At 41.4% G+C, this 26,803-nt stretch overlaps 1 long non-coding RNA gene across 1 annotated transcript in view; it reads left to right on the top strand.

Moving 5' to 3' along the window:
- Positions 1 to 8,910: 8,910 nt before the first annotated feature.
- Positions 8,911 to 26,803, top strand: part of LOC123331583 — a 42,176-nt gene continuing 24,283 nt past the window's right edge. The window contains exon 1 of the long non-coding RNA XR_006548300.1: positions 8,911 to 9,177. This is a non-coding gene — a long non-coding RNA (uncharacterized LOC123331583). The remainder of the gene's footprint in view (positions 9,178 to 26,803) is intronic.

The following is a 26,803-nucleotide window of genomic DNA, read 5'->3' as shown; positions in this document are numbered from 1 at the left end:
CAAATAAATGATTTTCCATCCTCAACCAATTGCATCAGCATCTCCAGGGGCTGAAGCTTCTCTACGAGATTTAATAACAGCCAGTTTGAGAACCGCTGTAGCAAAGTTTTGCAAAGGTAATCTGTGGTTAAATAGAATAATAATTCTAATTTATCTAGAAACACAAATTTTGGGGAAAAACAAACAAATTTTCTTTCTGCTGCTGCTGCTGCTGCTGCTAAGTCGCTTCAGTCGTGTCCGACTCTGTGCGACCCCATGGACTGCAGCCCACCAGGATCCCCTGTCCCTGGGATTCTCCAGGCAAGAACACTGGAGTGGGTTGCCATTTCCTTCTCCAATGCATGAAAGTGAAAAGTGAAAGTGAAGTTGCTCAGTCGTGTCTGACTTAGCGACCCCATGGACTGCAGCCTACCAGGCTCCTCTGTCCATGGGGTTTTCCAGGCAAGAGTACTGGAGTGGGGTGCCATTGCCTTCTCCAAATTTTCTTTCTAAGACTGTTTAATTTTGTTTTGTAGTCTTAGCTTTCAAATTGGAAAATAACTAATATACCTGCCTTCCTCCTTTCCTTCCTTTTTAGTCAACATATTTGTATTCATGAACACATTAACATATATGTAGCTCTGTGATCAGTGTATAGAACTAGAATTTTTTTTTGTTGCCGTTAGAGAATTGTATTTACATTTCTGACAATTTTAAACTATGGGGACTGCAAGTGTCTTGGGTGATAGATTAAACTTGGCCAGAAATTAATGAAAGTTTCTTTCATCAGGAGGTGGAGCCTATTTCCAGACATCCTGAAGCTGGGCTGGCCTTCTGACATGTTCTAGCCAATAGTGCAGGAAAGTTATGTGTGACTTCCATGCTCAGACCTCAGGGGCTTTGAGTCTTACCTTCTTGGAATTCAGTGGCCATGTGCAGAAGCTGAGCTGCCTGCTTGAGAGGCCATGAAAGAGAACCAAGTCATTCTCACTGACAGGTCAAATCTCAGACATGTAAGCAAGACCGTCCTGGATCAGCCAGCCTTCAGCTGACCTGTCAAATGAGGGTTAACAATGGACTGAAAATGCAGAGTGAATGACTCCAGCTGACATCTTAGAAAGTAGTATCCATAAGCTGTCCCAGCTGAGCCCAGCTCAAATTACTGACCTAGAGAATTGTAATTCATTGTCATTCTAAGCTATTAAGTTTTGTGATGGTTTGTTACACAGCAATAGGTAAAAGATACACTATGGTTGTCTTTTAGACTTTTTTTTTTTTAAATCACAAGAAAGCTTTCAGAGAGTTGGGGAAATGCTTGTTCATTATTTTCTAGGAGGCCCCAAAATTGGTGAAGTATTTCAAAAGTTATTCGTAAGACTGGGAAGTTATTTATGCTTTGAATAATGGAAAGTCGTTTGAAGGAGGGGAGGAAGGCTCTGAGGTCTGAGGGGAATGTGGAACTTTTTGGGTAGAATGCTTTCAGCTGTAAATGGCAGAACATGCAAATAAAAGTTTTTTGAAAAAATATAGACACTTAACATCTCACTTAAAAAGTCAAGAAGTAAGTGAATACAGGGTTCATGCAGTAGTTCAAGTTCCCAGGCTCTCTCTCTTTTTCTGCCCTCCCATCCACAGTAAATTAACAATGTTTCTCCTCATGGCTTAAAGATGGCTGCTGCAGCTCCAAATTGTCCTGCAATTATGTCCTCAGAAGGAAGGGAAGCTTGTGGGGGAAAAAGCTCTCCTTCTGTGTGACTCTTCTTGTAAGGGAAAAAATGCTTTTCCCAGGAGTTCTCAGCAGAATTTTTCTTACACTTCTGGCCCAAAATGGGATCACTTGCTCACCCTGCTGCAAGAGAGGCTGACGAAGCCGCAGTCTCTGCTGTGGGAGGCAGACTGCCTATAGGGAAGAAGGGTAATGGTGGCAGTTGGAAGGCAACAAATAGAGGTGGAACCAGCCTTTCCCCTTCCACAGAGGACAATGGCAGAGAGGACTGAGTGCCCTGGGATCCTGAAATTGGGCTATGAAGCCAGGAGACCATTTGGGCTATATAACAAATGTGATATAGAGAACACATAAGAACACCCCCAAATTATCCAAGATCTTAGGTCTATGAAAAGTGACCTAAACAAAGAGAACTATTTCAGAGTTTCCATTGAGATGTCAAGATGTGGATATTTCATAGCTATTTGCTTTTTGTTGTTGTTCTCCACTGTGCCAAGAAGAAGCAAGTTTTACTTATTACTATTACAGAAAATTCATTTGTCACCCGTGTACATGTAGAAATGCAGGTTACATATATCAAGTATACAGCACTTTTTGTGACATACAGTAGATATCCTTTAATGATTTTTATTTTTATTTTATTTTTAAATTTTATTTTATATTGAAGTATCTACACATTAACATACATTTTGTTGTTCAGTCACTCAGTCATGTCCGAATCTTTGCAGACCCCATGGACTGCAGCATGCCAGGCTTCCCTGTCCTTCACCATCTCTCCAGAGCTTGCTCAAATTCATGTCCCTTGAGTTGGTGATACCATCCAGCCGTCTCATCCTCTGTCATCCCCTTCTCCTCCTGCCTTCAATCTTTCCTAGCATCAGGGTCTTTTCCAATGAGTTAGCTCTGCATCAGTGGCCAAAGTATTGGAGCTTCAGCTTCAGCATCAGTCTTCCCAATGAATATTCAGGGTTGATTTCCTTTAGGATTGACTGGTTTGATCTCTTTGCAGTCCAAGGCACTCTCAAGAGTTTTCTCCAATACTATAGTTTGAAAGCATCAATTCTTTGGTGCTCAGCCTTCTTAACATACATTAAGTATCTACATTAACAATGTTCTGGTAGTTTCAGGTATACAGTAAAGTGATTCAGTTATACATATACATGTATCTATTCTTTTTCAAATTCTTATACACACTGCTGTATTTAAAATGGGAAGCAAACAGAGACCTACTGTATAGCACAGAAAACACTGCTCAAATCAGAAAAAATTTGCATAATAATTTTTTTTTTGGTATAATGATATTTAAATGGAGACTTTCAGCCTCTGATTTCCATCCTCCATTTCTGATCTCTGAGTATGAGGTTCTTGAGGGCAGGAATATGCATGTAGTTATATCTTTGTTTCCTTAATGCCTATCATGCTTCCTGATATATAAAAGGTGTTTTTATGAAGTGCTTATTCTGAAATTACTCTAACGGTAACACAGAGCCGTTAGCTGTTGTGGTAAATGGCATTAAGAGTTTGAATACCTAGCTGACCACGTTAGTGGACTGTGGAGTGGAGTCACAGCCTGAAGTAACAACTCCCTTTTGCTCCTTTGCGTCTTTGTGGCAGAGGCAGAGAGAGAAGGGGGAGTCTCTATTGATATATGAGATGCGTTGGGAGATTGTGTCAAAACCAAGATGGTGTCTTCAATAATCTGTGGACCTTGAATTATGTTAAGAAAGTAATTCTTCACATCTTTTGAAACAACCTCTTGTTTCAGGATGCCTGGTGATAGAGCTGAGAATGGATTTGGAACCTGAGGGAGACGTAATTCCTCATTTCTGTCAGACCTGCTTTAGGCCACCAAGGTGGTAATGCTCCTTCTAGACAGACTAGAGACTGTCTTCAAATCAATACCTTTTACTTGCATCTGACTAATTTTCTTATTTTTAAAATGAGTTGGCAAAGCTTTACAAATCACCTGTTAACTCTGACCAGTTACGTTTTATACCTATGCCAATTCTTTTACTTTTTTCTTCCCTCTCACTTTTTTTTTTTTAAACCAAAAACATCTGCTTGTCAGATTAAATTATTTGGAAGTCATCTAAACACAAAACTCGAAGAGACACTGAAAAGTTGGAGAAATCATTCTATTACAAATCAAGACGATGATGAACAGAAATAAGACCAATAGCAATTTTTAATCTCTTATTGTTAAATCCCTTCAATTTATAGACTTTTCTCTGTGGACTCTTTCTCCACAGCTTTGTGCATGACAATACCTGACATCATCCGAATGGCCTTCTCAGAGTGTAGTTAAGGATCAGAAAGTTCAGTCCTGGGGGATATTAACAGCTAACTGAGATCTGCCTGGGAACAGTCAACATAATCAACTTAGACATTCTGAGGCCAACCCAATGGTAGGCTTTAAAAAAATTCTCTCTTTTTAAACTTTAAGGGATATGGACCAATAAGAAAATAGAATAAAAATAATTTATAATTGTAGTTCTCAGAGATAACCATCCTTTCTATTTTGGTGAATATCCTTCCAATCTTTTGGGGAGGGGGAAATAGGTAATATATATTTACAAAATTGGAATCATACCAGACATACTTTTCCGTAAGATTTTTTAAATTAACAATCTCATGAACACATTCCATGAACATTTTTCTAATGAACATTTAACTATTCTTTAACCATATTTTTATAATGATTATGCCATAATATATTGAATTAATCTTTTATTTTGAGACATTTCCATTGTTTCCATTTTTTTTTCTATTGTAAAGAATACTATGATGAATAGCCTTAGAGCTAAATATTTGATCATTAAACATTGGTGGTAATGTTTTTAGACTAAATGCCCAGAAGTGGGGTTAGTGGTTCTCCAACAAACCTACTGGCCTAGAAGTGCAGTGAAGCAGCGTTCGTGTAACGTGGCCAAGGGCTTATCATTGAGGGGCATTTGTATGGGGGCTACATTGGGGATATTAGGCATGAAAAGGCTGCCTGGAATCCTCCAAAAAGGTCAGTTTGAAATAGTCAAAACTCAGTGAACAGGGGCTGTGAATGTTTTTAAAGTAAATTTTGCTAAACTAGTTTCTATTTAGTCACAATACTTGCTTGGTCTCGGCTTTGTGCTGTGGTAAACAGCAGAACAAAAATCATATGGTGGAGTAGAATATAGATTCCCCACCCCCCCGATAGTCTCATGTGTATGGTTGGAAAGAAGAAGAAGAAAGAGGAAGCAGGGGAAGCCATCTGTTCTAGAACAAGAGTGGGAAGATTAAATGCTCAGAAGGATGGCTTGGTGAAATTTTTGGCCAGTCAAGCTTCTGTTTTATGATTTTAGGTTTATAATCTAGGATCCATGAAATCCAAAAAGTCAGTAATTTAATCAAATAAAATAGACACTCAGTCAAAGTGGTGGTGAATTCTGCTCCTGATTGTTATTTTGCCAGAATTTTTTTTTTTTTTTGCCTTTTCCGGACTGAACCACTGTTTGCATGTCTTTGCCTCTTTTTTACTCGATCATGTGTTGTAATGTAATACATAATTTAGTAAGAGATTTGCAAGTTAGTTCCTTGGGACATTTAATAGAAATGGATAAAATTAACATTTAGGTCTCTGGGAGCTTTTAAACCTTTTTAAACCTATAGAGTGTGGGAGTTAATAGTAACTTTTAAATTTCTCTTCATACCATTCAAAGCATATATATGTATTTTTTAAAAGTTCCCTTCCTTTTCCTCCTCTAAGTTTTCTGAGCTCCCAGGAGGATGGAAGGGGTACAATATCACACGAAGCCACACATGCTTGGCTGTGCATCTGCTTTGCCTTCTTATGGCTGTGGAGACCTTGGGTCAATCATTTACTTCCACTCAGTCCTGTGCCTATAAAATGAACACTTCATTAACTTCGTATTGTAATAAATGAAACTGACTCTGATTAATGTAATCCAGAAAAAGACCTATAGGTAGCCTATTGGGTAACTCATGAAATGAGAAAAAGAACAAAACCAAGTTTTAGGAAAAGCTGGCTCACACATTCAGCTCTGGGAAAACAGGCAGCACCTGCGCTTGGCCCTAACCTGTCTCCACTCAAGGCTGGCTCCCAGAAGGAGGAACCTGATTGGCTGGGACTGATTCACATATCCTCCTCTGACTCCTCCCTCTCCCCGTGGGGGAGGTACTGGCAATTTGATTGGCAGCCTCACTTGAGTCACATGAAATGGGGGAAGCACACTCTTAGCAGAGGTAGGGATGCTGGGAGCACATGCATGAACCCAGAATAGCATGCCACAGCTCTTAGGAAGACTCCAGACACTGTCCTTATGGTCCTGGGGTATGGTATGTGCTCAATAAACAATAGTTACTGTGGTTATTCTTGCTGACAGAAGGCTAAGATTACTCATTGTTTTAGTAGGAACACAAACAAAAGATTTGAGTTTTGAGTTTGTTTTTTTCACTTTTGAGTCCAATGAATTCTCGTTACACTCAGTTCAGTTCAGTCACTCAGCTGGGTCTGACTCTTTGCGACCCCATGGACTGCAGCACACCAGGCCTCCTTGTCCATCACCAACTCCCAGAGTTTACTCAAACTCATTTCCATTGAGTTGGTGATGCCATCCAACCATCTCATCCTTTGTCGTCCCCTTCTCCTCCCACCTTCAATCTTTCCCAGCATCAGGGTCTTTTCAAATGAGTCAGCTCTTCACATCAGGTGGCCAAAGTACTGGAGTTTCAGCTTCAACATCGGTCCTTCCAGTGCATATTCAGGACTAATTTCCTTTAGGATGGACTGGTTGGATCTCCTTGCAGACCAAGGGACTCTCAAGAGTCTTCTCCAACACCATAGTTCAAAAGCATCAATCCTTTGGTGCTCAGCTTTCTTTATAGTCCAACTCTCACATCCCTACATGACTACTGGAAGAACCATAGCCTTGACTAGATGGACCCTTGTTGGCAAACATGTGTTTATACTATATGTGATTAAATGGAGATTTCCTGAGTTACTTCTCAGACTGACTGAATCAGAACCTCTGTAGGAGTGGTTGGGGGTGGTTAGGGTTAGGCCTAAGCCCAGGCCTCTTCCTCTTGAACAAGTATCTCCGGTGTGTCTTTCACACACTAGATTTTGAGACCCAGAGCCCTTTGTGATTAAGTGGAAGGCTTTGACTGTTAAGAAAGTGTTTGGGAAGAGAGATATTCCTCTACCATGGCAACTGTGGAAGGAAGTGTGTTTCGGTGAAGGAGTCAAGCAGCCTGGTCAGTTTGGCCTATAAGCTGTGCTTCTTAACTCTGGTCTCACAGTGGAATGACCTGGGCAGTACTGACAACACACAGAACCCAGCCAGAGAGTTCAGGCAGTCTGTTCCCACCAGCAACTGGACACTTTCCATGTACACTCACGCTGGGACTAGGGAGATATCTTTGCACTTCCACCCTGGGAAGCCCAAGAGCCTTGCCCTTCTGGAGGACCGCTAAGGGTGTGTAGAACTTTGGGGTCTCAGAGCGTGTTCTCTTCAATTGCCCTATTTGATAGTAAGGCAGATGGAAGTGGATCATAACCTGCTCTTGATTTCAGAGATGAAGGAATCAATCCCTCAGAAAGATTCATTGACCCGGGATTCCACCAGAGTTGCCAGCTTAGAAAAGGCAGAGCCAGAACTTGGGTTAGCTCCTCTGGCTCCAAGCTCACAGCTCCATCCACATCCCTCTCAGAGACTGGCACACTCAGATTTTCCAAGCTTTCGTTCACTTACAATTTCAAGAAAATCTGAAGGTGAGCTCTGAGCCCTTTCCAAGAGAGCTTCTGGCTGTCAGCCACTTTCTGGGAGGTCTTTTAAGTCATTTCTGTCCCTCATGCTTTGATTCAGCTACCAGTTCTGAGTACTGTGCCTCCTGGGGGTTAGAGGATCGAGGGCCGTGATTACAATTGCATCACCCCTGCCAGCCTCCTGGGGGGTGGGCTCATCTTCTGAGGAACATTCCCAAATGAGCTGTCAACTCCACTGCAGCAGGAGCCTGCCTTAGATTTTTGTCGCTCTCTGAGCAGAAAACCAAACCCAGTAAATTCTCCATGATTAGACAGCAGCATGGAATGGATTTTCTCACCCTTCTGAATTCCTCAGCGTTTGCTGCCTCTACTATTTTTTAAGCCGATGTTTTCAGTTTAAAACTAATGTATGGTCACCGAATGGTGTAAAGAAATACAGAAGTGGCGAAGGAAAGCGCCCAATCTAAGAGTGCTAAGTGTCTGTTCTAAATAGTAGGTATTTAATGAACTTTATTTTATTTAATCGTAATGAATAAGATTTAATCTCAATAAATAAGATTTTGTGTGCAGTCAGTCTACACATGAGGACTCTCAGAATCTGAACTCTAAGCCACTATCCACTGGCATGTGCACAACTGCCAGGAAACACACAGCCCTCCTGAATACTGTGGCATTTTCTTCTGACCTCTGTCCTGTGTTTCCACTCATCAGAACTCTTGCCACTCCCCAAAGGAGACAGGTATTTAACTTCTCTGGGTCTTTGCTCTGCTGAGCTTGACATCAAGAGTAGGTCCCTGTTCTGTGCATCTGGCTATTTCCGGCTCGGCTTTCAAGGCACAAAGACAGCCTCTCAGTTATGGAATGAATTGTATCTCCTCTGAATTCCTATGTTGAAGCTCTAAATTCTGGTGCCTTAGAATGGAACTGTATTTGAACATAAGATCTTTAAAGGGGTGATTAAATTAAACCTGAGAACTTAGGGTGGGCCCTAACCCAGTCTGACTGGTGTCCTTATATTTGGATATACGTAGAGATATTGAGGATGTGTATACATAAGGAAAGGCCACTTGCGAGGTAGGGAAAGAAGCTTTGGGAGAAAACAACCCTGCCTAACCTTGATCTTTGACTTCTAGCCTCCAGAATGGCAAGGAAATACATTTCTGTTGTTTAAGCCCCCTGCTGCTGCTGCTGCTGCTAAGTCGCTTCAGTCGTGTCCGACTCTGTGCGACCCCATAGACAGCAGCCCACCAGGCTCTGCTGTCCCTGGGATTCTCCAGGCAAGAACACTGGAGTGGGTTGCCTTTTCCTTCTCCAATGCATGAAAATGAAAAGTGAAGGGGAAGTCTCTCATTCGTGTCTGACTCTTAGCTACCCTATGGACTGCAGCCTACCAGGCCCCTCCATCCATGGGATTTTCCAGGCAAGAGTACTGGAGTGGGTTGCCATTGCCTTCTCTGTTAAGCCCCCTAGAATGTGCTATTTTGTTATGGAAGCCCTAGCAAAGCAATACACTCCTTAAACCCTTTCCTGATGCTGAGCCCCACTTTCAGGAAGAACTAACCTTCTTCCCTTGATGCTCTCACCGGGTCACCTTATTGAGCTGTTTCCCTGCTTGCTGTGCCCCCCGGTCCACTTGTTGCTGAGGGCCACACCTGGTTCATGTCTGCATTTCTGGCCTCTAGCACAGGGCACATCCTGAACTTGGAAAAAGGTAGGTGAACAAATGCATGAATGAATAAGAGGTCTGATAACTGCTTGTAGATTGACTCTTTGTAGAAGTTTTGGAAGGGTTTTGGAAAGGTTGAGGGATCCAGAGATGGAGAGGGACAGAGAGAGGTGTAGGACCCAGGAGTGATGGTCGCCTGAATCCCACCCACTGCACCACCCCCTGCAGGCTAACGGGTCTTGGCACTGTCCTGAGCCTTGCAGACTCCTGGCCAGGCCTCTCGCTGTCAGCTCTCCCTTCAGCCTGTCGGATACTTAATCACACGCAGGAAATGTAAATTCCCCGAGGCCTCCATTGTGTGGTCCTCTCCTCAAAGTCTGTCTCCCCACCACAGTTTCTGGAAGTCCCTTCAGAGGGTCTGACAGTCTCCCTTTCCCATCCCTCCAGATGGAGAGGCTCAGGGAACAGAAGGAGTTTTCTGGGAACAGACTGGGGAGGAGGAGCCAGGAAAAGTGACAAAGGCACAAGTTTGAGCTTCCTGTGCCTGCTGTCCAAGCAGCGCTCTGCAGGGCCTCCAGAATGGCCCGTTGGTGACAGAGGAAGCCAAAGAGAGTTGTTAGCGGTGGCACATTTGCTTGTAAGCTGGCCCACCCTGGGATTCAGCCCCATGGTGGACATCCTCTCTGCATAAGGAAACTCTCTGGAGGGAACGGTTGTTAAGTAAGAAAGAGACCAGGCAGACACTCCTGGCCTGAGATCAAAGCTCTGGGCCTCGCAGGGTGAGCTGAGTCGAGGATGAGTTGCATCTAACTTCTGGGTCAGTGCCATGAGCAAGGCTGTGGGGAGCAGGGTGGACCGGCATGACACGGTGGTGGGCCTGGGCGGGTGGTGGCTGGCACTTGTTCACTCTCAGGACCTGGCCCTTTGGGCACCTGCCCAGAAGGTGTCAGAAACTGGCAGAGGCGTGTGTGGTGGCTGCAGGGTTGGCCCTGCTCCAGGGGGTGGGAGGTGGGGCCAGTTTCTCCCACAGACTCAGTGCCTGGGGCCCAGGACACTTGTTGGAGCCACAGTGATGTGGTGCTTTATTTCAAAATCAGAAGGAGGGAATTTCCTGGCAGTCCAGTGGTTAAGACTCCTCCTCACTTTCACTGCTGAGGGATAGGGTTAGATCTCTGGTTGGGGAACTAAGATCCCTCAAGCTGTGGCCAAAAGTAATAATAATAATCATGATAATAATAACAATAATTGATAACAGAAAAAAATGAAACTTTAAGACAGAAAATTTGCATGTTGCCTAATTCTATTTAATGAAATGTCCAGAGGAGGCAAATCCCAAGAGAAAGAAAGTAGATTAGTGGTTGCAAGGGACTAGGGAGAAGTGGGGATTGAGGAGTGACTACTAATGGGTTTGGGGGGGGTGTCTTATTGGGGTGATTTAAAATGTCCTGAAATTAGTGATGAAGGTTGCACAACCTTAGAAATATACTAAAAATCACTGATTTGTACACTTTAAAGTGGTTTATTTATGGTATGTGGATTATATCTCAATAAAGCTGGTTTTTTTTTTAAGCAGACGAGTCAGGGGCAGAAGAAAAAAAATCAAGAATATTAGTGTACTATGTAATCTTTAGCAAATAAGTAAGAAATGTGTTAAAATAGAAAAAAATCAGATGAAGTTAGACAAAACTTAAATTGGAAAACAAGTTTTATCTGGTGTATTGACTGACTCTCTTGGTGGCTTTTGGAATGCTGAGCTAAAGCGAATTCTGAGGTTGCATTTAGGGTCAAAAAGATGGAGCAATGTATCAATCAGTGATGTCTGATCTGGGCACCGGAGGTGAAAGAGGAGGCGCAGGGGCAAGTATTTGCCACCCGCAACTGCAACTGATCTCTGTGGTCCCTTCTGGATTTCCCAGGCCCTGGCCTGAGACACTCAGCATGGAATTGGGGGCGGAATGTGGGCCACAGGGATCTGGGTTAGAAGACAGGGGTGGGGTCAAGGCAGTTGAGCATCCAGTACAGACCCTGCTGCATTCGTGTCTGCCAGGCTTGCCTGCATCTTCTCCACACCAGCTTCACTCTTGTACTAGCTGCCTCTCCTGAGAACAAGCTGCCCGCCCCCGCCCCCCCCCCAACAAAAGTAACAGTTCTCAAGGATGACTCTTAACCTGCTCTGGGCAGCTCAGCAGTCACACTGTCTTTGCTAATCACACCCCTGCTCCCCATATTCTCCATGAGACAGAAAACTCTCCTTGGAGAACAGGCAGTTGAGCAAAGTGTTTAGACCAACCCTTCTTGGTGGCACAGACCCTCTCATTAAAACATGTGCGTTGTTAGCACTCTTCTCTTTTTCCAATGGGGCTTAGCAATTAACATCGCCTCATCGTGAGTGTGTCAAGAGATGTGCACTCTGGGAAGCAAAGAAAAATACATTTGTCATCCAAATGACAGCCGCAGCTGTCAAAGCCATTTTTATCCAGTGGCGGTGGAGCTGGCCTTAATCCCTTCTGGGAAAAATAATGAATTTTAGAGATTCTGTTTACAAATATGCACCTTTTGCTGATTTCTCTCACCGCCCAGCAATTTTTCAACAGGACAGCTTTCTTGGAAACTGTCCACAGCCAAAAGATGATAAAATATGGTATCCAGAGAGGTGCCTGGGGCTCTTTTTGTTTAACTGGGTAATTGGGCATAGATTCTGAAAGGTCATCTTCCTGTATCTGGGTCTAAAAGCACCCCCTCCTTCACCTGTTTCACAAAGGGCAGCCCTCTAGGTTGGGTTTATAAGCCTGCTACTGACCTTTATGTAAGCAAATCTTGAACTTGCTGATTCGCACAGAACTTTCTAGAGAGTCAAGTGTGTGAGACTTGTTTTCCCCATCCCTTTGCTAGTTGGAGTGAAACCTACTTTCCCTCCCAGACTTACTAATACACTTAAGCCCTGCACCAGCTAATGAGATCAGAAAATGATTAGCTGTCAGTCCACAAGTGAAATTGATCAGTGATGGTTTCAGGCTAAGGAAAGCAAATGCCCCCAGTGACAGTCCACAGACATTTCTGATCCTATTTGTGCTCCTGTTTATCATCTCTGACATTTTTTATGGTCTGTTGTCTCTACAAGGTCATCTGCAGAGCCTCCTGGTAGTCCTGCCCACATTTAAGTGCATGCACATTTAGGAAAGCCCACGGTGACTGTTTTCAGATACTGAGCTCAGGGTAAGGCACAACTTTCAGGGTTTGCTATAGCTGGGATGCTTTTGTGTAAGAACCAAATACCCCTTTGTAAGAGGCCGCATGGTATAGTAGAAAAAGTCAGACACACAAACTTGGATGTGATTCCTTGGTTCTTGCTGTCCCATGCTCTGTGACTTCGGTAAACCATGTACCTTCTCTTAGCAGCCTCACTTCGCATATCTGTAAAATGGGGAGGCCTCCTTTGTAGGCAGAATGTCTAGCAGTATCCAGATGAATAAAGAAAAGAGGCTGACTGAAAAATTAGTAATTATTACTGATTTCATTTGTTTTAGTTTCTAAGGGCCATCCCAGCCTGATGTTAAAATAAGGATACTTTGTTTCAGTTAGTTATATTTCTATGTGATGGATCCCTTTCTAGTGGGACAGTCAGCTTCCACTCCAAGCAGGGCTGCAGAAAGTTTTTGGGGGCCCTCCTTTCCACTAAAAATGTATTAAAATGATATTTTATGACTCTGTAAAAGATTAATCTAGGCTGGGTTAAAAAAACACTTCTTCAACTGAAAGGTTTTTTTTTTCTAATTGAGGTAAATTCACAGGACATAAAATTAAGCATTTTAAAGAGTATATTTTACTGTGTTTAGTATAGCCACAGTGTTGTGTAATCATCTCTAATTCTGAAACGTTTTCATCACTCCCAAAGATCTTGTACTCATGAAACAGTCCCCATTTCTTCTTTCATTTTGCATAGTCTTCAAGTTTTATCCATATTGTAGCATGTATCAGTACCTTGTCCCTTTTTATGGCTGAATAATATTTCATCATACGGATATACCACATTTCATTTATTCATTCATTGGTTAATTCATTGGTTGTTTCTACATTTTTTGGCTATTATGAATAATGCTGCTATGAACATTTGTGTACAAGTTTTTGTCTGGAAACATGTTTTTATTTTTCTTGGGTTAGTACCTGGGAATGAAATTGCTGAAGACTCTCATTTCAACTTTTGAGGAACTGTCTCTATATTCCAAAGCAGCTGCACCATCTGACATTCCCACCAGCATTATATGGAGGTTCTAATTTCTCCATATCCTCCCTGACACATTATTGTCTTTTTATTATAGCCATGATAGTGGGTGAAAAGTGGCATCCAGCTCATTTTAAGGATGAGTAAGTTGAGGACCAGATATGATTTGTACAGTCTTATGTGTTGCAGAGTTAGACTCTGGACAGCAAATCTGTTTAATGTCCCATTTGATGTTTATTCTCATCAGACCAGATGTCCTTTATCTCCAACATTAAGAGAAAAGTAGAGTCAGACTGGCAGAGTGATGCTACAATAGAGTCAGGCACCCCTCACTAGCTATTAAAACTCCAGCAGCTTACCAAGACTAGAGAGTAGCAGCTGTGGGCTTCAGAGGGGGCAGGAAAGTCTCCCCACCCAGCCAGCCTCTAGCTGGGATTGGTCAGGCCCTTGCAGGACTAGCTTTACTTTCTGAACTTTCCTTTGATGGGAGAGAGCTTCAGCAGTGACATACATCTGCTTCACCTACATATTTATTGAGAACCTATTTGATGCTAGTCATAGTTTACACATTGGAGGTACAAAGATAAATAAGATGCAGCTTCAACCTAATATATATTCACCTATTATCCTCATATTACTCTGTTGAATGTTAATAATAGAGGTGGATACAGGACACAAGGGGAGTACAGATAAGGGCACCAACTGGTCTGGAAAAAGGGATCAAGAACTGAGTATTAAATGCTCAGAGTGACTGTGGGAAGCTCGCCAAGCCTGCTCTGCACACAGAGGTAGATGAAGTGTGCAAGCAACTTCTCTGGATGGGTGAGAACAGCTTGAAAGTCACATAGAACACTCAGCCCAGGGCTGAAGCCTTTTGGAGCGTTTTGACAGAGCTATGCACAGGTGAGAAACCATTCTAGGGCAGGCCAATCCACTTCGTGGGCAATGCAGCCCATACGATCCAAGCCGAGGATTTTTGCACACGTGGTCAGAGGCAGAGTGAGAAAGGCAACCATCAACTAGCTGAGCTAGGTTCACAGCCACAAATCAAGTTCTGACCTGGAGAGTGTACAGTCTACAAAGTGCTGGGGCAGCAGGCTGCTCACCGTGTGGGTCACACCTCCCCCACACACAGCCTGAATGTTGTTCTCATTAGGTCCTCAAACAGTCATACAAATAGAGGAAAAAACATACACCTATTCATCTTTTCCATCTTGGTTTGTGTAAAGTACTTCTTTTTTATGTTAGGCTTTGGCTATGTGGTTTCTGCCCAGGCAGTCCTCTGCAAAATTCTGAAACAGGTGAGGTTTCTTCCTTAGGACCATCTGAAGCCATTGCAAATCCCCCTGTTAATGGTCTAGACTGGACAGTGATGCATGACAGGCAGAATGTCACAGGTGCTGTTGACTGTAGAATTGAATATGTTCTTGGTTTAAAATCATGGTTTGGAAATTCTTTACTCTTCAAAGTTGTGTTTCCACTTCTTTGGGCTGATCGAAATCTGTGCCATGTTAGCTTGATATTTTCTTCTGTTTGTTTCTTTATGAAAAGCTCAGAGTTCAGGGAACCAGTGGAAATGGCACACAGATATGAACGTATTTTGAAGCAAATGTCAGCCAATATTTATAATTAGTCATCACTGTGGTAAGAACCCTGGCAGGCTCTAGACTTTATACCTGGTAGCATGTATGAATAGTAATCTTATTGAGCAGTAAGAGAGTGGAAGAATAGGGACCTGTTTAAAGTTTAAATAAACAATCGTTAGATTATAAAATACTGATCAGTGAAGAAATAGTATTTTTCCTAAGAGATATTTAATCACACTTCAAATGAAAATGAGATGACAGCTGTCCATGTCACAGAATGTTATTGTTCTAAAAAACTGGGGTTTCTACGTGAGAGCCAGAGGCCTGTAAAAAAGCATCACCATCGTGGTGCTTTGTTTCTTTCTCTAAAGAGAATGAGGGTGACTTTCTCCTGGTTTGGAAGGAGGATTAGTCTCTGGTGCGTTAGAATAGACACTTGTGTGACCTGGTCTCCCTCCCTGTTCTCCAGAGGAGAAGGAGGTTTGTGGAAAGCCTCTAGGGAGGCTCTAGCATCTTAGTTTCTCTCTCACCAGTGCTGGGCCATGGACAGCGGTACAGGAAAACCAGAGGGAGGGTTGGGTGCAGACTTCAGGAGTCTGGTCCATCGGGGAGGAGATGGGCAGGACTGTGTCCTGGGGACCTCTGAAGTGGGAGTTGGGCTGACAGTGGCTCATGGGATGAGCGTCAGAGTGAGGATGAGTAGTGGTCCCTGAAGTAAGCTCAGAACTGAGGGTGAGGTGTGAGGAAGATCTGAAAATGGGTGTTTTCCCCTCCTTCCCTCCTTCTGTTCCTTCCCTCAACAATTTTAACTGAGTACCTACTACCTGTCAGAGGTTTGTAACATACTGTTGTGTGACAGACGGGTGAGCCAGGACTCCTGCATTTTGCAGCAGGTCAAGCCAGGGATGTCCTGGAGGAGCATCTGTTCTGGGGGAAGGCATAGACAGAGGAGCCTGGGAGGCTGCAGTCCATGGAGTCCCAGAGAATCCAACACGCCTGAGCACACACACGCATGCAGGGCACGAGACTTACCTGTTGTTTTCAGACCATGTGGGGTGGTTTATGGGGGATTGTGTTCACAAGAGCCCTGCACTGCCTCATATGTCTCTTTTCCTGGGATTTGGTTTGCTCCACAGACATCTGCTAGTTTTTCCAAATTCAGCTGGAACATCATTTCACTGGGATGATTTGCTGACAGGAGACATAGTTCACAGCACTCCTTGTTTCTGTTGCTGCCTCCTGTGTCTAGATGGGGAGGGCCTGCAGTCCTCGGCCATGCCTCGCTCACCTGGTGTGCCCGCTGTCTGGCGCAAAGATGGTGCTCAGCTACTGTTCTCAAGTGAATGAATGAGTAACCCTCAGGTCTTAGAATTTCCTTCTCAAGCACCAGTTCTTAAGGTCGTTTTTCCCTGTGTCACCGCTCAGTCATCCGGTTTAGCCAGGGACACCCGAAGAAGAGGACTTGAAAACCTCTGGTTATACAAGCATTTGTCCTGCTAGTTTTCTGCTGCTGCGGTTACCACAGGCTTAAGGTGGGCACCCCAAGTGTGACCGACTGTCAGAGACTATGAAGTCTCAGGGGAATTTTGGTGATGTATACTGAGCCAAGGTGATAGACTATACATTTAAGTAGAGACGTAAGAGGAAAAAAAGTGAAATGGAATCAGAAGCTGGAAAAAAACAGTTATCATAAACAGTACTTAAATCAACACAGGTTTATGATCTGGCAATTTTGGAGGTGAGTGGCCTGATACAGGTCTCGATGGGGTCAAATCAAGATGTCAGTGGGGCTGCCTCCCTTTGGGAGCTCCAGGGAAAGTCCGTTTCCTCACTTGGTAGCTTCTCGAGGTCACCCACATTGTTCACTCACAGCTGCTGTGTTCTTCCTGTAGCTTCTTCCAGCAGAAGTGGGTCCAGTCCTTCTTGTGATGCCATCTCCCTAGTTTTCTCTCCTTTGCCTCCCTCTTCCACTTACAAAGACCGTCTGATGACATTGGGCTCATTCCCAGTACAAGGTCATTTCCTCATGTTAAGGTCAGGTGGTACACAGACTGAATGGCCTTTGCAGCCTTAATTCCTCTTTGCCAGGTAACCTACTGTATTCACTTTGTACTCACTAGTGGACTACTTTGGGGAGTAGATATGGATGTCTTCATGGGCTCATTATTCTGCCTATGCCAGCCTGTGATGCATTTTCAAATCCCCAATAGGCAATCTTTTGGTTACTTACCTGTTTTAGTCCATTTAGACTGCTGTAACAAAACACCATGGGCTGGGTGGCTTATCAACAACAGACATTCATTTCTCACAGTTCAGTAGGCTGTAAGTCAAGGTCAAGGCACCAGCCCATACGATGTCTGGTGAGGACCCCCTTCCTGGTTCATAGATGGCATCTTCTTTCTGTGTCCTCATGTGGGAGAAGGGCTGAGGGAGCTCTCTGGGGTCTCTTTTATAAGGACACTAATCCTAATCATGAGGGCTCTGCACTTATGCGAAGTCAAGTGGGCCTTAGGAAGCATTACTACGAACAAAGCTAGTGGAGGTGATGGAATTCCAGTTGAGCTATTTAAAATCTTAAAAGATGATGCTGTTACGGTGCTGCACTCAATATACCAGCAAATTTGGAAATCTCAGCAGTGGCCACAGGACTGGAAAAGGTCAGTTTTCATTCCAGTCCCAAAGAAGGGCAGTGCCAAAGAATGTTCAAACTACTGCACAATTACACTGATCTCACACGCTGGCAAAGTAATGCTCAAAATTCTCCAAGCCAGGCTTCAACAGTATGTGAACTGTGAACTTTCAGATGTTCGAGCTGGATTTAGAAAAAGCAGAGGAACCAGAGATCAAATTATCAACATCCTTTGGATCATAGAAAAATCAAGATAATTCCAGAAAAACATCTACTTCCTTCTTATTGATTACACCAAAGCCTTTGACTGTGTAGATCACAACAAACTGGAAAATTCTTCAAGAGATGGGAATACCAGACCACCTGACCTGTCTCCTGAGAAATCTGTATGCATGTCAAGAAGGAAGAGTTCTAACCAGACATGGAACAACAGATGGTTTCCAAATTGGGAAAGGAGTACATCAAGGCTGTATATTGTCACCCTTCTTATTTAACTTAAATATAGAGTACATCATGTGAAGTGCTGGGCTGGAAGAAGCACAAGCTGGAATCAAGATTGCTGGGAGAAATATCAATAACCTCAGATACACAGATGACACCACCCTTATGGCAGAAAGTGCAGAGAAACTAAAGAGCCTCATGATGAAAGTGAAAGAGCAGAGTGAAAAGCTGGCTTAAAACTCAACATTCAAAAAACTAAGATCATGGCATCTGGTCCCATTACTTCATGGCAAATAGACAGGGAAACAGTGGAAACAGTGACAGACTTTATTTTCTTGGGCTTCAAACTCACTGCAGATGGTGACTGCAGCCATGAAATTAAAAGACACTTGCTCCTTGGAAGAAAAGGTATGACCAACCTAGATAGCATATTAAAAAGCAGAGACATTACTTTGCTGACAAAGGTCCGTCTAGTCAAAGCTATGGTTTTTCCAATAGTCATGTATGGATGTAAGAGTTGGACTATAAAGAAAACTGAGCACTGTAGAATTGATGCTTTTGAGCTGTGGTGTTGGAGAAGATTCTTGATAGTCCCTTAGACTGCAAGGAGATCCAACCAGTCCATCCTAAAGGAAATCAGTCCTGAATATTCATTGGAAGGACTGATGTTGAAGCTGAAACTCCAATACTTTGGCCACCTGATGCGAAGAACTGACTCATTGGAAAATACCCTGATGCTGGAAAAAATTGAAGGCAGGAGGAGAAAGGGACGATAGAAGATGAGATGGTTGGATGGCATCACTGACTCAATGGACATGAGTTTGAGCAAGCTCCGGGAGATGGTGAAGGACAGGGAATCCTGGTGTGTTGCAGTCTATGGGGTTGCAAAGAGTTGAACACAACTGAGTGACTAAACTGAACTGAACTGCCCTTATGAGCTAATTACCTCCCAAAGATCCCCCACCTCCTAATACTATCATACTGAGAGTTTTCAACATACAAATTTTGGAAGACATAAGCCTTCAGTCTGTAGTACTAGCACTAGATGTTTTCCATTCCTTTGAATAACTGAGAATTAACTGTTTAAGGATTTGCTATCCAAGCCAAAGCCCGATGTTTGATCCAGAAAGAACAAGATAGGTGCGGTGGGACATCAGCTTCTTCCACAAATGTGGGTGTGGCTGAGACATGCCAGACTCTGGCTTCTGTCTGGTTCTGAGTCAGCACCACAAGGATGCACTTGACCACAGATGAGCCATTCCTGGGGTCCAGATGACTGTTGATAATAGCCACGTGGTAGGCACTCTTGAGTGCATCATCTCAATTACTACCATCACTGAGGGATAGGTATTATTGTCTCCATGTTTGAGTAAAAAAATAGGGGTTGAGTCAAATTGCATAACTGGCCCCAGGTCATATAAGCCTGGACTTACTGATTTCATTCTTTTTATGGTCAGGCCTGAGGAAATCATTTCTCTTAAATTATTGCTGTTAGTTGTTACGGGAGAGGCTGCACATTAGAATTACCTCGTGTGCTTTTAAATAATAACAGTGACCTGCTTCAAGCCAATTGCATCAGATTGCTGGGGGTGGGGCTTGGTCATCTGTATTTTATTTTTTTAATTTAAATTGACTTAAATTTAAATTTAAGTTTTGTGTTCCTTAGTTATGATAATGTGTGGTTTGAGTTAAGAATCACTGCCTTGGGCATGTTGTGTGTGCTCCCAGAACCCAGCTCTGCATCTCTCTGTACCGTTAACCTGGTACCAGAGCTACTCCCTCATGTTCTGACACTGAAGAAGAAGAGCTAGGCAGGTGGGCTTTCTCTAGTTTCCTTGCAGCTTTTGGCTCCCTTCTTGCTATTGGCAAGCTGTTTGCTGAAGGCCCAGTTTAGCGGGAGGTGCTCTAAATGTGCTTTTTCCCAGTCCTGACTTGGCAGCTGCAGGTGGATGCCCTTGTCTGGGCATCTGTGTTCCCACAGGTGAGCAGGGAAGCAGAAGAACAACCCCATGGAGCGCAGGAGTAATACTCTGAATTTCAGAGGAATGAAAATACTTCATTTTCACTCCCTTACTCCCTCTGCCCTCATTGATTTTATGGTGGAATAAGTCCTCAGGACTAGCACCAAATAATGATTTGCAAAGGCAGTGATTTAAGTTTCTCCCCTGACTTCTTTGGTTTAGTAAATCCACATAACACTTTAAAGTGGAAAGAACTTGAACGCTTGCCCAGCATGGCAGACATGTGCTGTTTCCAGAAAGAGCAGGCAATTGAAGTATAGTGTAGCTGGGCTTGAGCCCATTTCTATCACAAGTTTGCTCTATAACTTTGTGAAGATCATTAACATTCTATGCTTTCACCACAAAAATGCTGATCCTGGAAAGGCAGGAGGAAGCATCTGGGGATTTCAACTTTCTAGGCAAGGTAGTATGTTAATATGTGGAAAAAAAAATCTTATTTCCCCAAACACTTCAAAAATACTGAATTTTAGAGGAAACAGACCCTTATATATTCATCACAAAGTTTTAACAATGGTTATTATTTTGCTACCTTTATTCATAGAGTTCTTTAAAAAAGAGAAATATAAATTAGTACCCACACAGTTATTGCTCACCATATCTTTTTCTCATTTCTCCCTCCTTCTTCAAAGGTAACTGCTCACTTGAACCTGATGTAAGTTATTCTTATGAATGTCTTCCTATTTTAACTACAGTGTAGTTATTCATAAGTGATCATACTATGATTATTTTATGTTTTAAAATTGATTGTATGTTTCTTTTTCCTTTTTTTGTGGCTTGTGAGGTCCTTTCCTATCCCAAATTCATGAAAGATATTTTACTATATTTTATTTTATAGGTTTTACCATTTTGATTTTTCACATCCATATCTTTAATCCATTTGGAATTAGTTTTGGTGAAAGTATGAAGAAGGAACCTAGTTTTTTTTAATTGTTGCTTCAGTAGTTCCTCCTTTCCCTGTATATATCACCTGTGCCATAAGTCTGCTTGTGTGTATGTAGATCCCTTTTATGCTATGTATTTAGTTCTGTGGGTCAAGATGTCTGCTTCCATACCAACACCACATTGTTTTAATTGCTATAACCCCATAAGTTATTTTTATTGAGATATATGTACCATAAAATTTACCTGGTTGAATATAAAATTTGGTGTATTCCCAAAGTTGAGCAACTACAATCATGGTCTAATTCTAGAACACTTTCATCACCTCCAAAAGAAACCATCTTCACAATAGTAGTCACTCCCTGCTTCCCTTTAAACCCTAGCTCCTGGCAACCACTAATTTTCTATCTCTACAGATTTTACCATTCTGGGCATTTTATATTAAAGGAATCATACAATAGGTGATCTTTTGTGTTTGACTTATTTCTCTTAGCACTTTTCAAGTTTTATCCATGTTGCATGTATCAGTACTTCATTCTTTTTATGGCTAAATAATATTCTATTGAATGGATATATAACATTTTGTTTATCCATTCTTTAGTTAATGAACATTTGGGTGGTTCCCATTTTTTTTAAGCTTCCCTGGTGGCTCAGACGGTAAAGTGTCTGTCTACAATGTGGGAGACCCGGGTTTGATCCCTGGGTTGGGAAGATCTCCTGGAGAAGGAAATGGCAACCCACTCCAGGACTATTGCCTGGAAAATCCCATGGACAGAGGAGCCTGGTAGGCTACAGTCCATGGGGTCACAAAGAGTCAGACACGACTGAGCGAGTTCACTTCACTCCATTTTTTTTGGCTATGATGAGTAATGCCTCTTTGAACATTCATGTGCAAGTTTTTGTGGGACATGCTTTCATTTCTTTTGGGTAGATGCCTAGGAGGAGTATTGCCGGCTGAAATGACAGCTCTGTGTTTAGTATTTTGAGGAACGACCAAAGTAACTGTACCATTTTACATTCTCATTAGTAATTTATGAAGGTTCCAATTTCTCTGCATCCTCACAAACACTTGCTATTGTCTCAGTTTTTGTAGTCATCTTCATAGGTATAAAGCCATGTCTAATTGTGGTTTTGATTTGCATTTCCTTAATGTCAAGTGATGCTGAGCTTATTTTCATGTGCTTCCTGGCTATTTGCATATGTTCTTTGGAGAAATGTTTGTTCAAATTCTTTGTTTCATCATGTGTTTCGATATTCAGTAAATGATACCTTCCTTTTACTTCTTCAAAATTGTGTTGCTATTTCTGGACCTTTACTCTTTTATATGGATTTTATGATGAGCTTATCCTAGACAAAGATTCATTGAGATTTATAATGGAACTTGAATTTAATATTGGAAAACTGATTTCTGCAAATACATATGAATATGGCATAGTTGCCCCAGTTTCCATACCAGCTCTGGAATACCTACCTCCAAATTACAACTGAGAGAGAAAGAGACTAATAGTTTATACTGCTGTTATTTCAAAATCTCTATTATACCCAATTGAATCCATATCCCAAATAACAAAATGATCTGTCTCTCCATTTGTTTAGTTTCTCTAAGCATATTCTTAAAATTTAAAAAATTTTTTGTTCATAAATATTTTCACCTCATTTGTTAGATGTATTTCTTTTTTTTTTTTTTATTGTTCTTAAAGTATAATACGATTCCTTTATTTAAGTGGAGGGTACAGGAAGTGAAAACCCATTGTGTGGATCTACCTCTTACTTCAGGGATGAGGGTACTGAGGCCCAGAGAAGGGCAGTAACTTGGCCAAGGTCAACCCAGCAAGGTCTCTGATTCCCAGTTCAGAGAGACCTGGGGCTCTGGGATGGTCCTTTCCCCCTGAGTTATAACAATGTAACAGACTTGCTCTGGATGAGTATGTAGAAGTTTGGAACTGTTAGATGTATTTCTATGTTCTTCATAATTTTTGCTGTTATTGTTACATGGATCTTTTTCAAAATCACATGTTCTTGAAAAGATGCTCAACATTGCCCATTATTAGAGAAATGCAAATCAAAACTACAGTGAGGCATCCCCTCACACCGGTCAGAATGGCCATCATAAAAAAAACTACAAACAATGAATACTGGAGAAGCTGTGGAGAAAAGGGAACCCCCTTGCCTTATTGGTGGGAATGTAAATTGATACAGCCACTATAGAGAAAAGTATGGAGATTCTTTAAAAAACTAGGAATAAAATCACCATGCTGCTGCTGAGTCGCTTCAGTCGTGTCCGACACTGCAACCCCATACACGGCAGCCCACCAGGCTCGCCCGTCCCTGGGATTCTCCAGGCAAGAACACTGGAGTGGGTTGACATTTCCTTCTCCAATGCATGAAAATGAAAAGTGAAAGTGAAGTCGCTCAGTCGTGTCCGACCCTCAGCGACCCCATGGACTGCAGCCTACTAGGCTCCTCCATCCATGTGATTTTCTAGGCAAGAGTACTGGAGTGGTCTAGGCATATACTCTCAGGAAACCAAAACTGAAAAAGCTACATGTACCCCAATTTTCATTGCAGCACTGTTTACAATAGCTAGGACATGGAAGCAACCTAGATGTCCATCAGGAGATGAATGGATAAAAAAGCTGTGGTACATATATACGATGATTCCTCAGCTATAAAAAGGAATGCATTTGAGTCTGTTCTAATGAGGTGGATGAACCTAGAACTAATGCAGAGTGAAGTAAGTCAGAAAGAGAAAAACAAATATCATCTATTAATGCATATATATGGAATGTAGAAAGATGGTACTGGTGAACCTATTTGTGGGGCAGCAGTGGAGACACAGACATGGAGAACAGATGTGTGGACACAGTGGGAGGATGAGAGGGTGGGACGAATTGAGAGAGCAGGATGGAAGCATATGCATTACCATGTGTAAAATAGATAGCCAGTGGGAGTTTCCTATATGACTCAGGAAACTCAAACTGGGGCTCTGTGACCACCTAGAGGGGTGGGTTGTGGTGGGAGGTGGGAGGGAGTTTCAAGAGGGAAGGGACATATGCGTATCTGCAACTGATTCATGCTGAAGTTTGGCAGAAACCAACACAATATTGTAAAGCAATTATCCTCCAATTAAAAATAAATAAATTAAAAAAAATCACATGTTCTACTTGTGAGTGTGTGAAAATATTATTGACTGTCTATATTGTTTTGTGCCAGCAACTTTACTGAGTTTGTCTCTAGAGGTTTTTGACTTTTCTGTGTTCATCAAGCTTATCTGAGAATTATGACTTTTTTTTTTCCTAATTCTTACGTTAAGATTTTTCATTTTCTTATTTTACTGCACTGATTAACAGTACAAGTTTGCACAGAAGTAGTAATAGCTGACCTCTTTATATTTTTCCTCATTTTAAAGGGGAAACTAATTTTTCACTATTGTTATATTGGCAATTTGTTTTTGTTAGATTTTCTTTATCTAAAATAAATTCCTTTTATTTCAACTAAGAATTTTTCCCCCAAAATGGGAATTGAATTTTATCATTTGCTTTGATTTGCTTTTATAACATCTCTTTTTCTTATTTACTTTTTATTGGATAGATTATATAAAAAGATTTTCTAATGTTAAATCTTCCTGGGAGGCAGCCTACAATTGAGATTTTTTTGTTAGGCTCACTGAATTTAGTTTGATAATAGTTTATAAAAGTTTCCTGTTGCTTGTGTTTATGAGGTTGACCAATGGTTTTCGGTTTCTGCACTGCCCTGTCTGATTTGGTATCAAGGATATGCCACTTTCATAAAATGAATAGGGGGCATTTCCTCTTTTTCTGTTTTGTGAAACAATTTGAATAAGATTGAAAATATCTGTTCCTTCAGTGTTTGGTAGAACTTACTCATGGAATCATCTGAGGTTGCATTTGTTTTTTGTGGGTATATTTACGTATGTGTATGTCTGTGTGCTTGTGTGTGAATAAATTTTATACTATTGGCTCATTGTCTTTACTGATAATAGATCTATTCAGATTGTGTACATCTTCTTGGATAGTTTTTAGTAAATTATATTTTTCTGAAATATTGTCTATTGAATCTATTTCGATGTTGTTCATAGTTTTGTTGTGCATAGTATTTTCTTATGATTTTTGACAATCCCTACTGTATGTCTAACTAGCTTCCTTTTTATTTTACTTTATTAGTGATTTATGTGTATGAGTGTAAATTTTTTGTTGCTGTTTTTTTTTTCAGCAAAGTTTTATTGCAAGGTCATGCAATGAGACAAGTGTAATTTTTAAATCCATCACTGTTTTCATACTCAATCTTGTCAGAGGTTTATTTAGTCATTTTTCAAAAAAACCTTCTAGTTTTGTTGTTTTTCTATTGTTTCTTTTCTGTAGTTTATTAATTTCCCTCTGATTTTTTTTTTCCTAGAGAAGGAAATGGCTACCCATTCCAATATTCTTGCCTGGAGAATTCCATGGACAGAGAAGCCTGGTGGGATACAGTCCACGGGGTTGCAAATAGTCAGACACAACTGAGCAACTTTCGTTTTAAAATTTCCTTTATTATTCAGTTTTTGATGGGGGGGAGGTTTACTTTGTTGCTCTTTTCCCAACTTTTTGAGTTGGATGTTTAGCTTACTAGTTGAATCTTTATTAAGTTGTTATATGCATTATAAAACATTTCCTTTAAGTACAGCATAGCTGCATTCCCCACATCTTGATGTATGTATTTTCATTTCTTGCAGTGCAAAATATTTTATAATATTTATTATAATTATTTTATTGATCCATGAATTATTTCTGAACACAGGAGAGCTTGAAGGGTTACCATTGTTGGGAGTAGATTGAGATCTAAAAATGTCCTTTAGATTAAGCTTACTAGTCACACTCTTTAGAACCTCTACTGTCTGCCTGCTATGTGACTTTTCTAAAGGTTGCTTTTTAAAATTTGGATATTTAATTATCTTAAATACTACACAGTGTTTTTAAAAATTCTTTTAAAGATTTTAATTCCATTACTTCAAGTTCTTGAGTGTCTAGTCTTATATTTATTATGGGTTCTGCCTTTTGCATATGGTAGGTTTCTCCTTGTGGATTTTGAAATTTTTAATTGGTTAGTCTATTTTTCTTCCCTGAATGCCTGTGGCATTAATGGTTTTGTTTTTTCTTGGACCCTCAGATTTATCATTGGTATAGGGTCAAACTTCGCTAATCTCTCAACTCTAGGAGTTCCTAGAAAATGTGAGTAATTTAGCCCTGGGTCTGTCTGGGCCTTCTATTTCCCCAAGGAGATATTTTTACTCATCTAGAATTCAGAAACAAACTTCTTATTTATCTGTACTTATAGATTTTTATCTAGTCTGTCTTTTTAGTGGCTATCACTTTTTGAGTGTTCCAATTTGAGGGTTCTTAATTCCAATTCTCCAGTCTTGCATTGGGTCCAGCATCTTATTTCTTACAGTTTAAAAACTCAAGCCATTGTATTATTCACCATGTGGTAACCACAGCATCACTAGATTCTAAGCTACTACTCTGGTTGTGTGCTCCTTTGTGGCATCTTAAAATTTCCACCTTTTTTTTTTTCTTGTGAGTCTAACAATATATTTTTGAAATTGTATTTTATCAGCAATTCTTGGTTTTTGAAGCAAGTAGTTTTGTTATTTTTGGTTGTTATTTTAATCTCCTATATATCCAGAACTGGAATCGTCCTTAGGATACCTTTGTTGTGAAAGATGGAAGTTTCAGGACTCCAGAAGACAGATGCCTATTTATTTTCTATTGAGTTTAACATTCCAACAATATTTAGATAGGCCTGTCATTGCTGTCGACCTGAAGGAGCCATCATCACTGCTGGTCTGGTTCTTGTGGAAAACCGTGGTTGGGGCCAGCAGCCTATAGTGGGATCA

This window comes from Bubalus bubalis, chromosome 2 (assembly GCF_019923935.1).
Source record: "Bubalus bubalis isolate 160015118507 breed Murrah chromosome 2, NDDB_SH_1, whole genome shotgun sequence".
Taxonomy (NCBI): Eukaryota; Metazoa; Chordata; class Mammalia; order Artiodactyla; family Bovidae; genus Bubalus; species Bubalus bubalis.
This window is presented reverse-complemented; position numbering and strand designations above follow the sequence as displayed.